This window comes from Chiloscyllium punctatum, chromosome 4 (genome assembly GCF_047496795.1).
Source record: "Chiloscyllium punctatum isolate Juve2018m chromosome 4, sChiPun1.3, whole genome shotgun sequence".
Lineage (NCBI taxonomy): Eukaryota > Metazoa > Chordata > Chondrichthyes > Orectolobiformes > Hemiscylliidae > Chiloscyllium > Chiloscyllium punctatum.
Window position 1 is genome coordinate 100,512,255 of NC_092742.1, and position 13,528 is coordinate 100,525,782.

Here is a 13,528-nt window from a genome sequence, read left to right on the forward strand (position 1 = left end):
GTAGGGTTAGGGTTAGGGTTGGGTTTAGGCTTAGATTTAGGGTTAGGGTTAGAGTTAGGGTTAGGGTTAGTAATAGGGTTAGGGTTAGGGTTAGTGTAAGTGATAGGGTTAGGGTTAGAATTAGGGTTATGGTTAGGGATAGGGTTAGGATTAGGGTTAGAGTTAGGATTAGGGTCAGGGTCAGGGTCAGGGTCAGGGGAAGGGTTTCGGTCAGGTTCAGGGTCAGTGTTAAGGTCACGGTTAGGGTTAGGGTTAGTGTTAGTTTAAGGGTTAGGGATAGGGTTAGTTTAGGGTTATGGTTAGGGTCAGGGTTAGGGTTAGGGCTAGGGTCAGCGTCTGGGTCAGGGTAAGGGTTAGGGCTAGGGTTAGGGTTAGGGATAGCGTTTGGGTTAGGGTTAGGGTTAGGATTCGGGATAGGGATAGGGTTAGGGTTTGGGTTAGGGATAGGGTCAGGGTAAGAGTTAGGGTTAGTATTAGGGTTAGGGTTGGCGTTAGGGTTAGGTTTAGGGTTAGGGTTAGGGTTTTTGTTAGGTTTGGGGTCAGTGTCAGTTTCAGGGTCAGGGTCAGGTTCGGGGTCAGGGTTAAGATTAGGGTTAGCGTAAGTGTTAGGGTTAGGGTTAGGGTTAGGTTTAGCATCAGGTAAGGGTTGGGTTAGGGTTAGGATAATGATTAGGGATAGGGTTAGGGTTAGGGTTAGGATTAGATTAGGGACAGGGTTAGGGTTAGGGTTAAGTACAGGATCACGGTCAGGGTCTTGGTCCGGGTTAGGGTTAGGTTTAGCTGCTCTCATTCATTCAATGCCTCAAGCTTAACTCATTCATTCAAAGAAACAAACAAAGAAACAAACAACATTCAATTGTTGAATCAAAGTTCAATCATTCATTCAATGAATCAATCGTTATTCATTGATTCAATGAAATAAACCGCACGAGATAATTCAATGATTAGAGCTTCTCTCATTCATTCAATGTGTCGAGCTTAACGCATTCATTCATCGAAACAAACTGTTTTCATTCATTCAATAAATCAAATGTTTTAAATTGATGCAATTAAGCAAACTACACGTGCAATAGAGTTTCTCTCATTCCTTTAATTTCTCAAGCTTAATACATTCATTCAACCAAACAAATTGTATTCAATCATTCAATGAAACAAAGGTTCAAATAAACAAACTGCATGATTAATTCAATTAGAAGAGAGTTTTTCATTCATTCAATATCTCAACCTTTACTCATTAATTGGAAGAAAGAAACAAGCTGCTCATGTTAATTCAATGAGCAGAGCTTCACTCTTTCATTCAATGTGTCAAGCTTAATACATTCATTGAAAGAAACAAACTGTATTCATTCATTCAATAAAACAAACGTTATGCATTAATTCAATGAGTTGAGCTTCTGTCATTCATTTAATGCCTCAAGCTTAACTCATTCATTGAAAGAAACAAACTGCATTCGTTCATTCGTTGAATTACTTGATAGTGTGGATGAGCAGAGGGATCTTGGTGTCCATGTACACAGATCTTTGAAAGTTGCCACCCAGGTAAATAGTGCTGTGAAGAAGGCATATGGTGTACTGGGCTTTATTGGTAGAGGAATGGAGTTCCGGAGTCCTGAGGTCATGTTGCAGTTGTATAAGACTCTGGTGCGGCCTCATCTGGAGTATTGTGTGCAGTTTTGGTCGCCATACTATAGGAAGGATGTGGAGGCATTGGAACGAGTGCAGAGGAGGCTTACCAGGATGTTGCCTGGCATGGTAGGAAGATCGTATGAGGAAAGGCTGAGGCACTTAGGACTTTTCTCATTGGAGAAAAGAAGGTTTAGGGGAGATTTGATAGAGGTGTACAAGATGATTAGGGGTTTAGATAGGGTTGACAGTGAGAACCTTTTTCCGCGTATGGAGTCAGCTGTTACTAGGGGACATAGCTTTAAATTAAGGGGTGGTAGGTATAGGACAGATGTTAGGGGTAGATTTTTTACTCAGCGGGTTGTGAGTTCATAGAATGCCCTGCCAGTAGCAGTGGTGGACTCTCCCTCTTTATGGTCATTTAAGCGGGCATTGGACAAGCATTGGAGGCATTGGGCTAGTGTAGGTTAGGTAGGCTTCAGTCAGCGCAACATCGAGGGCCGAAGGGCCTGTACTGCGCTGTATTTTTCTATGTTCTATGTTCTATGTTCTATGATCTAATGAAACAATCTGCTCGTTTTAATTCAATGAGCAGAGCTTCTCTAATTCATTCAATGTCTCAAGCTTAACGCATTCATTCAACGAAACAAACTGTTTTCATTAATTCAAAGAAGCTGCATTCAATCACTCAATAAATCAAACAAGATTCATTCAATAATTCAATGAATCAAACGTTATTCTTTGTGTCAATGAGACAAACATAACTCACACATGCAATGAATCAATCTGCATTGTGGAAAACAAACGTCAAACTTTCATTCGATGAATCACTCTTTATTCATTGACTGAATGAAACAAATGTAACTCATTCACTTAATGAACCCAGCTGCTTTCATTCACTCAAAGAATCAAACTGCGTTCATTCATACAGTCAATGAATCTAATGAAACTTATTCAATCAATTCCACAAACTGCACGTGTTAATTCATCGAGTAGGGCGTTTCTCATTCATTCAACGTCTCAAGCTTAACTCATTCATTGAAAGAAACAAACTGTATTGATTCATTCATTGAATCAATCTTCAATCATTCACTGAATGAATCAAACGTTATTCATAGATCTAATGAAACAATGTGCTCGTGTTAATTCAATGATGAGAGCTTCTCACATTCATTCAATGTGTCAAGCTCAGCGCATTCATTCAATGAAACAAACTGTTTTCATTGATTCAATAAATCAAACGTTATAAATTGATGCAATGAAATAAACTGCACGTGCAGTAGAGCTTCTCTCATTCATTTAATGTCTCAAGCTTATTCATTCATTCATTCAATGAAACAAACTGTTTTCATTCATTCAATGAATCAAACGTTATAAATTGATGCATTGAAACAAACTGCACGTGCAGTAGATCTTCTGTCATTCATTAAATGTCTCAAGCTGAATACATTAAATCAACCAAACAAACTGTATTCATTCATGCAATGAAAAAAACGTTATGGTTAGGGTTAGTGTTAGGGTTAGGGTTAGCGTTAGGGTTAGGGATATGGTTCGGGTTAGGGTTAGTGATAGGGTTGAGATTAGGGTTAGGGTTAGTGATAGGGTTAGGGTCAGGGAAGGGGTCAGGGTCAGGGTTAGGGTTAGGATTAGGGATGGGGTTAGGGTTAAGGTTAAGATTAGGATTAGGATCAGGGTCACTTTCTGGGTCAGGGTCAGGGGAAGCGTCAGGGCCAGGGTCAGGGTTAGGGTTAGTGTTAGGATTAGGGTTAGGGTTTGTGTTAGGTATAGGGTTGGGGTTAGGGTTAGGGTTAGTGTCTGGTTGAGTGTCAGGGTCAGGGTCAGGGTCAGTGTCGGGGGAATGGTCAGGGTCAGGGTCAGGGTTAGGGTCAGTGTTCGCGTTACGCTAAGGGTTAGCTTTAGGGTTAGGGTTAGGATTAGGGTTAGGGTTATCGGTAGAGGTAAGATTGGAGTTAGGGTTTGGGTTACTGTTAGTTTTATGGTTAGGGTTAGGGTTAGGGTTAGGTTTAGGGTTAGGGTTAGGGTCAGGGTTAGGGTCTGGGTCAGGGTCAGGGTAAGGGTTAGTGTTAGGGTTAGGGATTGTGATAGGGATAGTGTTAGGGTTTCGGTTAGGGTTAGGTTTAGGATTAGGGTTAGGGTTAGGGTTCGAGTTAGCGTTAGGGTTAGGGTTAGGGTTAGGGTCAGGGTCAGGGTTAGGGCTAGGATTAGTGTTAGGGTTAGGTGTAGAGTTAGGGTTAGGTTTTGCGTTAGGTTTAGGGTTAGGATTAGGGTCAGGGTCAGGGTCAGGGTCAGGGTCAGAGTCAGGGTCAGGGTCAGGGCTAGTGGTAGGGTTAGGGTTAGCGTTAGGGTTAGAGTAGGGTTAGCGTTAGGGTTTGAGTTTGGGATAGTGTTAGGGTTAGGGTCAGGGTTAGTGTTAGTATTAGCGTTAGGGTTAGTGTTAGGGTTAAGGTCAGGGTTTGGGTTAGGGGCAGTGTCAGGGTCAGGGTTAGGGTGAGGGTGAGGGTTAGCAGCTCTGATTCATTCAATGCCTCAAACTTAACTCATTCATTCAAAGAAACAAACTGTATTCGTTCGATTGTTGAATGAAACTGCAATCAGACATTCAATGAATCAAACGTTATTCATAGGTTCAATGAAACAAACTGCACGAGATGATTCAGTAGTAAGAGCTTTTCTCTTTCTTTCAATATCTCCAGCGTAAGACATTCATTGAAAGAAACAAACCGCATTCATTCATTCAATGAAACAAACGTTATTCATTGATTCAATGAATTGAGCTTCTCTCATTCATTCAATGCCTCAAGCTTAACGCATTCATTGAAAGAAACAAACTGTATTCGTTCAATTGATGAATGAAACTTCAATCATACATTCAATGAATCAAACGTTATTCACTGATTGAATGAAAGAAACTACACAAGGTGATTCAATAATTACAGCTTCTCTGTTTCATTCAATGTCTCCAGCTTAATACATTCATTGAAAGAAACAAACTTTGTGCCTTCATTCAACTGAACAAACGTTATTCATTGATTCAATGAGTTGAGCTGCTGTCATTCATTCAATGCCTCAAGCTTAACTCATTCATTGAAAGAAACAAACTGTATTCGTTCAATTGTTGAATGAAACTGCAATCATACATTCAATGAATCAAACTGCACGAGGTGATTCAGTAGTTAGAGCTTTTCTCTTTCTTTCAATATCTCCAGCGTAACACATTCATTGAAAGAAACAAACTGGACTCATTCATTCAATGAAACAAACGTTATTCATTGACTCAATGAGTTGAGCTTCTCTCATTCATTCAATGCCTCAAGTTAACTCCTTCATTGAAAGAAACAAAATGTATTCGTTCAATTGTTGAATTAACCTTCAAACATACATTCAATGAATCCAACGTTTTTCATTGATTCAATGAAACAAAGTGCACGAGATGATTCAATGATTAAAATTCTCTACTTCACTCAATGTCTCCAGCTTAATATATTCATTGAAAAAAAGAAACTGTATTGATTCATTCAATGAAACAAACGTTATTCATTGATTCAATTAGTTGAGCTTCTCTCATTCATTCAATGCCTCAAGCTTATCTCATTCATTGTAAGAAACAAAATGTATTCGTTCAATTGTTGAATGTAGCTTCAAACATACATTCAATTAATCAAACGTTTTTCATTAATTCAATGAAACAAACTACACGAGATGTTTCAATGAATGGAACTTCTCCAATTCGTTCAAAGTCTCGAGCTTAATACATTCAATGAAAGAAACGTTAGTGTTTGGGTTAAGGTTAGGGTTAGGGTTAGGATTAGTGTTTGGGATGGGCTTACGGTTTGAGTTAGGGTTAGGGTCAGCGTTAGGGTTAGTGTTAGGGTTACGGTAGTGTTAGGGTTAGGGTCAGGGTAAGGGTCAGGGTCAGGGTCAGGCTTACTGTTAGGGTTAGAGTTTGCTGCTCTGATCCATTCAATGCCTCATGCTTAACTCCTTCATTGAATGAAACAAACTGTATTCATTCCATTGTTGAGTGAAACTTCAATCATACATACAATGAATCAAACATTATTCATTGATTCAATGAAATAAACTGCACGAGATGATTCAATAAACATAGCTTCGCTCTTTCATTCAATGTCTCTAGCTTACTACATTCAGTGAAAAAAACAAACTATATTCATTCCATGAAACAAACGTTAATCATGGATTCAATGAGTTGAGCTTCTTTCATTCATTCAATGCCTCAAGCTTATCTCATTCATTGTAAGAAATAAACTGTATTCGTTCAATTGTTGAATGAAACTTCATTCATCAATTCAATGAGTCAAACGTTTTGCATTAATTTAACAAAACAAACTACACGAGATGATTCAATGATTAGAACTTCTCTCATTCGTTCAAAGTCTCGAGCTTAATAATTCATTGAAAGAAACAAAATATTTACATTCATTCAAAGAAGGAAACGTTAGTTTCAGGGTTAGGATTAGTGTGAGCGTTAGGTTTAGGTTTAGGGTTAGGGTCAGGGATGGGTTTGGGATAGGCTTCCGGTTCGGGTTAGGGTTAGGGTCAGCGTTAGGGTTAGTATTAGTGTTACGTACTGTTAGGGTTAGGGTCAGGGTTAGGGTCATGGTAAGGGTCAGGGTTGGTGTCTGGGACAGTGTCAGGGTTAGGGTTAAGTTTAGGGTTAGCTGCTCTCATTCATTCAATCCCTCAAGCTTAACTCATTCTTGGAAAGAAAAAAACTGTATTCGTTCAATTTTTGAATGGAACTTTAGTCATACGTTATTCATTGATTCAATGAAAGAAACGGCACGAGATGATTCAATAAATATAGCCTCTGTCTTTCATTCAATGTCTCCAGCTAAAAACATTCATTGAAAGAAACAAACTATATTCACTCAATGAAACAAACGTTATTCATTGATTCAATGAGTTGAGATCCTTTCATTCATTCAATGCCTCAAGCTTATCTCGTTCATTGTAAGAAACAAACTGTATTCGTTCATTTGTTGAATGAAACTTCAACCATACATTCAATGAATCAAACGTTATTCATTGATTCAATGAAACAATCTGCACGAGGTGATTCAATACATATAGCTTCTCTCTTTCATTCAATGTCTCCAGCTAAAAACATTCATTGAAAGAAACAAACTATATTCACTCAATGAAACAAACGTTATTCATTGATTTAATGAGATGAGCTTCTTTCATTCATTCCATGTCTCAAGCTTATCTCATTCATTGTAAGAAACAAACTGTATTCGTCAATTGTTGAATGAAATTTCAATCATACATTCAATGAATCAAACGTTATTCATTTATTCAATGAAACAATCTGCACGAGGTGATTCAATAATTAGAGATTCTCTCATTCTTTCAATGTCTCCAGCGTAACACATTCATTGAAAGAACAAACTACATTCATTCATTCAATGAAACAAACGTTATTCATTGATTCAAGGAGTTGAGCTTCTCTCATTCATTCAATGCCTCAAGCATAACTCCTTCATTGAAAGAAACAAACTGTATTCGTTCATTGTTGAATGAAACTTCAATCATACATTCAATGATTCAAACGTTATTCATTGATTCAATGAAACAAACTGCACGAGGTCATTCAATAATTATAGCTTCTCTCTTTCATTCAATGTCTCCAGCCGAATAAATTCATTGAAAGAAACAAACTATATTCATTCAATGAAACAAACGTTATTCATTGATTCAATGAGTTGAGCTTCTATCAGTCATTTAATGCCTCAGGCTTAAGCCATTCATTGAAACAAACTGTATTCGTTCAATTGTTGAATGAAACTGCAATCATACATTCAATGAATCAAACGTAATTCCTTGATTCAATGAAACAAACTGCACGAAGTGATTCAATAATTACAGCTTCTCTCTTTCATTTAATGTCTTCAGCATCACACATTCACTGACAGAAACAATCTGCTTTCATTCATTCAATGAAACAAACGTTATTCATGGATTCAATGAGTTGAGCTTCACTCTATTATTCAATGTCTCGAGCTTAATACATTCATTGAAAGAAACAAACTATATTCATTCAATGAAACAAACGTTATTCATTGATTCAAGGAGTTGAGATTCCCTCATTCATTCAATGCCTCAAGCTTAACACATTCATTGTAAGAAAAAAAATGTATTCGTTCATTGTTGAATGAAGCTTCAAACATACATTCAATGCATCAAACGTTTTTCATTGATTCACTGAAACAAACTGCACGAGTTGATTCAATGATTCGAACTTCTGTCTTTCATTCAATGTCTCCAGCTTCATACATTCATTGACAGAAACAAACTGCATTCTTTCATTCAATGAAACAAACGTTATTCATTGATTCAATGAGTTGCGCTTCTCTCATTCAGTCAATGCCTCAAGCTTAACCCATTCAATGTAAGAAACAAACTGTATTCGTTCAATTTTTGAATGAAACTTCAATCATACGTTCAACGAATCAAACGTTATTCATTGATTCAATGAAACAACGTGCATGAGATGATTGAATAATTATAGATTCTCTCTTTCATTCAATGTCTCCAGCTTCATTCATTCATTGAAAGAAACAAACTGTATTCATTCATTCAATGAAACAAACGTTATTCATTGATTCAATGAAACAAACTGCACGAGGTGATTCAATAAACATAGCTTCGCTCTTTCATTCAATATCACCAGAAAAAAATTCATTAAAAGAAACAAACTGTTTTCATTCATTCAATGAAACAAATGTAATTTGATTAAATGAGTTGAGCTTCTCTCATTCATTCATTCAATATCTCAAGCTTAACTCATTGACTGTAAGAAACAAAATGTATTCGTTCAATTTCAAATTAAGCTTCAAACATAAATTCACTGAATCAAAAGTTTTACATTGATTCAATGAAACAAACTGCACGAGATGATTCAATGATTAGAACTTCTCTCTCTATCATTCAATGTCTCCAGCTTCATCCATTTATTGACACAAACAAACTCCATTCTTTCATTTAATGAAACAAACGTTATCCATTGATTCAATGAGTTGAGCTTCTCTCATTCATTCAATGCCGCAAACTTAACTTCATTCAATGTCTCCAGCCAAATACATTCATTGAAAGAAACAAACTATATTCATTCACTGAATCAAACGTTACTCATTGATTCAATAAGTTGAGCTTCTCTCATTCATTCAATCCCTCAAGCTTAACTCAATCATTGAAAGAAACAAACTGTATTCGTTCAATTGTTGAATGAAACTTCAATCATACTTTCAATGAATGAAACGTTATTCATTGATTCAATCAAGCAAACTGCACGAGGTGATTCAATAAACATAGCTTCGCTCTTTCATTAAGTATCACCAGATAAAAACATTCATTGAAAGAAACAAACTATATTCATTCAATGCAACAACGGTTATTCATTGATTCAATGAGTTGAGCTTCTCTCATTTTTTCAATGCCTCAAGCTAAACTCATTCATCGAAAGAAACAAAATGTATTTGTTCAATTGTTGAATTAAGCTTCAAACATACATTCAACGAATCAAACGCTTTTCATTGATTCAATGAAACAAACTGTATGAGATGATTCAATGATTAGAACTTGTCTCTTTCATTCAATGTTTCAACAGAATGGTTAGGGTTTGGAATAGGCTTACGGTACGGGTTAGGGTTAGGGTCAGCGTTAGGGTTAGTGTTAGGGTTACTGTTGTGTTAGGGTTTAGGGTCAGGGTCAGGGTCAGGGTTAGGTTTGGGTTTAGGGTTAGCTGCTCTCATTCATTCAATGCCTCCAGCTTAACTCATTCATTGAAAGAAAAAAAACTGTATTCATTCAATTGTTGAATGAAACTGCAATCATACATTCAATGAATCTAACGTTATTCATTGATTCAATGAAACAAACTGCACGAGGTGATTCAATAAACATAGCTTCGCTCTTCCATTCAATATCACTAGATAAAAACATTCATTGAAAGAAACAAACTACATTCATTCAATGAAACAAACGTTATTCATTGATTCAATGAGTTGAGCTTCTCTCATTCATTCAATGCCGCAAGCTTAACTCAACCAATTTTAAGAAACAAACTGTATTCATTCAATTGTTGAATGAAACTTCTATCAAACATTAAATGATTCAAACGTTATTCATTGAATCAAAGAGACAAACTGCACGAGGTGATTCAATAATTATAGCTTCTCTCTTTCATTCAATGTCTCCAGCCAAATACATTCATTGAAAAAAACAAAATATATTCATTCCATGAAACAAACGTTATTCATTGATTCAATGAGTTGATCTTCACTCTATTATTCAATGTCTCGAGTTTAATACATTCATTGAAAGTTACAAACGATATTCATTCAATGAAACAAATTTTATTCATTGATTAAATGAAGTGAGCTTCTCTCATTCATTCCATGCTTCAAGCGTCATTGTCAGAACAAAATGTATTCGTTCTATTGTTGAATTAAGCTTCAAACATACATTGAATGGATCAAACGCATTTCATTGTTTCAATGAAACAAACTGCACGTGATGATACAATAATTAGAACTTCTCTCTTTCATTCAATGTCTCCAGCACCATACATTCATTGACAGAAACAAACTGCTTTCATTCATTCAATGAAACAAACGTTATTCATTGATTAATTGAGTTGAGCTTCTCTCATTCATTCAATGCCTCAAGCTTAACTCATTTATTGTAAGAAACAAAATGTATTCGTTCAATTGTTGAATTAAGCTTCAAATATACATTCAATGAATCAAACGCTTTTCATTGATTCAATGAAACAAACTGTACGAGATGATTCAATGATTAGAACTACTCTCTTTCATTCAATGCCTCCAGCTTAATACATTCAATGAAAGAAACGTTAGGGTTAGGGTTAGGGTTAGCATTAGGTTTAGGGTTCGGGTTAGGGTTAGGGTTAGGGTTTGGGATAGGCTTACGGTTCGGGTTAGGGTTAGTGTCAGTGTTATGGTTAGTGTTAGTGTTACGGTTGTGTTAGGGTAAGGGTCAGGGTTAGTGTCAGGGTCAGGGTCAGGGTTAGGTTTGGGTTTAGGGTTTGCTGCTCTCATTCATTGAATGCCTCAACGTAACTCATTCATTGAAAGAAACAAAAAGTATTCATTCAATTGTAGAATGAAACTGCAATCATACATTGAATGCATCTAATGTTATTTATTGATTCAATGAAACAAACTGCACGAGGTGATTCAATAAACATAGCTTCGCTCTTCCATTCAATATCACTAGATAAAAACATTCATTGAAAGAAACAAAATATATTCATTCAATGAAACAAACGTTATTCATTGATTCAATGAATGGAGCTTCTCTCATTCATTCAATGTCTGAAGCTTAACTCAACCAATTTTAAGAAACAGTCTGTATTCGTTCAATTGTTGAATGAAACTTCGATCAAACATTGAATGATTCAAACGTTATTCATTAAATCAAACAGACAAACTGCACGAGGTGATTCAGTAATAATAGCTACTCTGTTTTATTCAATGTCTCCAGCCAAATACATTCATTATAAGAAACAAACTATATTCATTCAATGAAACAAACGTTCTTCATTGATTAAATGAGTTGAGCTTCTCTCATTCATTCAATGCCTCCAGCTTAACTCATTCATCATAAGAAACAAAATGTATTCGTTCAATTGTTGAATGAAACTTCAATCATTCTTTCAATGAATCAAACGCTTTTCATTGATTCAATCAAACAAACTGCACGAGGTGATTCAATAAACATAGCTTCGCTCTCTCATTAAATATCTCCAGATAGATACATTCATAAAAGAAACAAACTACATTTATTCAATGAAACAAACGTTATTCATTGATTCAATGAGTTGAACTTCTCTCATTCATTCAATTCCTCAAGCTTAACTCATTCATCGTAAGAAACAAAATGTATTCGTTCAATTGTTGAATTAAGCTTCAAACATACATTCAATGAATCAAACGCTTTTCATTGATTCAATGAAACAAACTGTTCGAGATGATTCAATGATTAGAACTTCTCTCTTTCAGTCAATGTCTCCAGCTTAATACATTCAATGAAAGAAACGTTAGGGCTAGGGTTAGGGTTAGCGTTAGGTTTAGGGTTAGGGTTAGGAGTAGGGTTAGGGTTAGGGTTTGGGATAGGCTTCCGGTTCGGGATAGGGTTGTGGTCAGCGTTAGGGTTAGTGTTAGGGTTACGGTTGTGTTTGTGTTAGGGTCAGGGTTAGGGTCATGGTCAGGGTCAGGGTTAGGTTTAAGTTTAGGGTTAGCTGCTCTCATTCATTCAATGCCTCAAGCTTAACTCATTCATTGAAAGAAACAAACTGTATTCATTCAATTGTTGAATGAAACTGCAATCATACATTCAATCAATCTAACGTTATTCATTGATTCAATGAAACAAACTGCATGAGGTGATTCAATAAACATAGCTTCGCTCTTCCATTCAATATCACTAGATAAAAACATTCATTGAAAGAAACAAACTATATTCATTCAATGAAACAAACGTTATTCATTAATTCAATGAGTTGAGCTTCTCTCATTCATTCAATGCCTCAAGCTGAATTCGATCATCGTAAGAAACAAAATGTATTCTTTCAAATGTTGAATTAAGCTTCAAACATACATTCAAGGAATCAAACGCTTTTCATTGATTCAATGAAACAAACTGTTCGAGATGATTCAATGATTAGAACTTCTCTCTTTCATTCAATGTCTCGAGCTTAATACATTCAATGAAAGAAACGTTACGGTTAGGGTTAGGGTTAGCGTTAGGTTTAGGGTTAGGGTAGGATTAGGGTTAGGGTTAGGGTTAGGATTAGTGTTAGGGTCAGGGTCAGGGTCAGGGATAGGGTTAGGTTTAGGTTTAGGGTTAGCTGCTCTCATTCATTAAGTGCCTCAAGCTTAACTCATTCATTGAAAGAAACAAACTGTATTCATTCAATTGTTGAATGAAACTGCAATCAAACATTCAATCAATCTAACGGTATTCATTGATTTAATGAAACAAACTGCACGAGGTGATTCAATAAACATAGCTTCGCTCTTTCATTCAATATCACTAGATAAAAACATTCATTGAAAGAAACAAAATATATTCATTCAATGAAACAAACGTTATTCATTGATTCAATGAATGGAGCTTCTCTCAGTCTTTCAATGCCTGAAGCCTAACTCAACCAATTTTAAGAAACAGACTGTATTCGTTCAATTGTTGAATGAATCTTCGATCAAACATTGAATGATTCAAACGTTGTTCATTGAATCAAAGAGACAAACTGAACGAGGTGATTCAGTAATTATAGCTTCTCTCTTTCATTCAATGTCTCCAGCCAAATACATTCATTGAAAGAAACAAACTATATTCATTCAATGAAACAAACGTTATTCATTGATTATAGGAGTTGAGCTTCTCTCATTCATTCAATGCCTCAAGCTTAACTCATTCATCGTAAGAAACAAAATGTATTCATTCAATTGTTGATTGAAACTGTAATCATACATTCAATGAATCTAACGTTTTTCATTGATTCAATGAAACAAATAGCACGAGGATATTCAATAAACATATCTTCGCTCTTCCATTCCATATTACAAGATAAAAACATTCATTGAATGAAACAAACTATATTCATTCAATAAAACAAAAGTTATTCATTGATTCAATGAATTGAATCAATGCCTGAAGCTTAACTCAACCAATTTTAAGAAACAAACTGTCTTCGTTCAATTGTTGAATGAGACTTCGATCAAACATTGAATGATTCAAACGTTATTCATTGAATCAAACAGGCAAACTGCAGGAGGTGCTTCAGTAATTATAGCTTCTCTCTTTCATTCAATGTCTCCAGCCAAATGCATTCATTGAA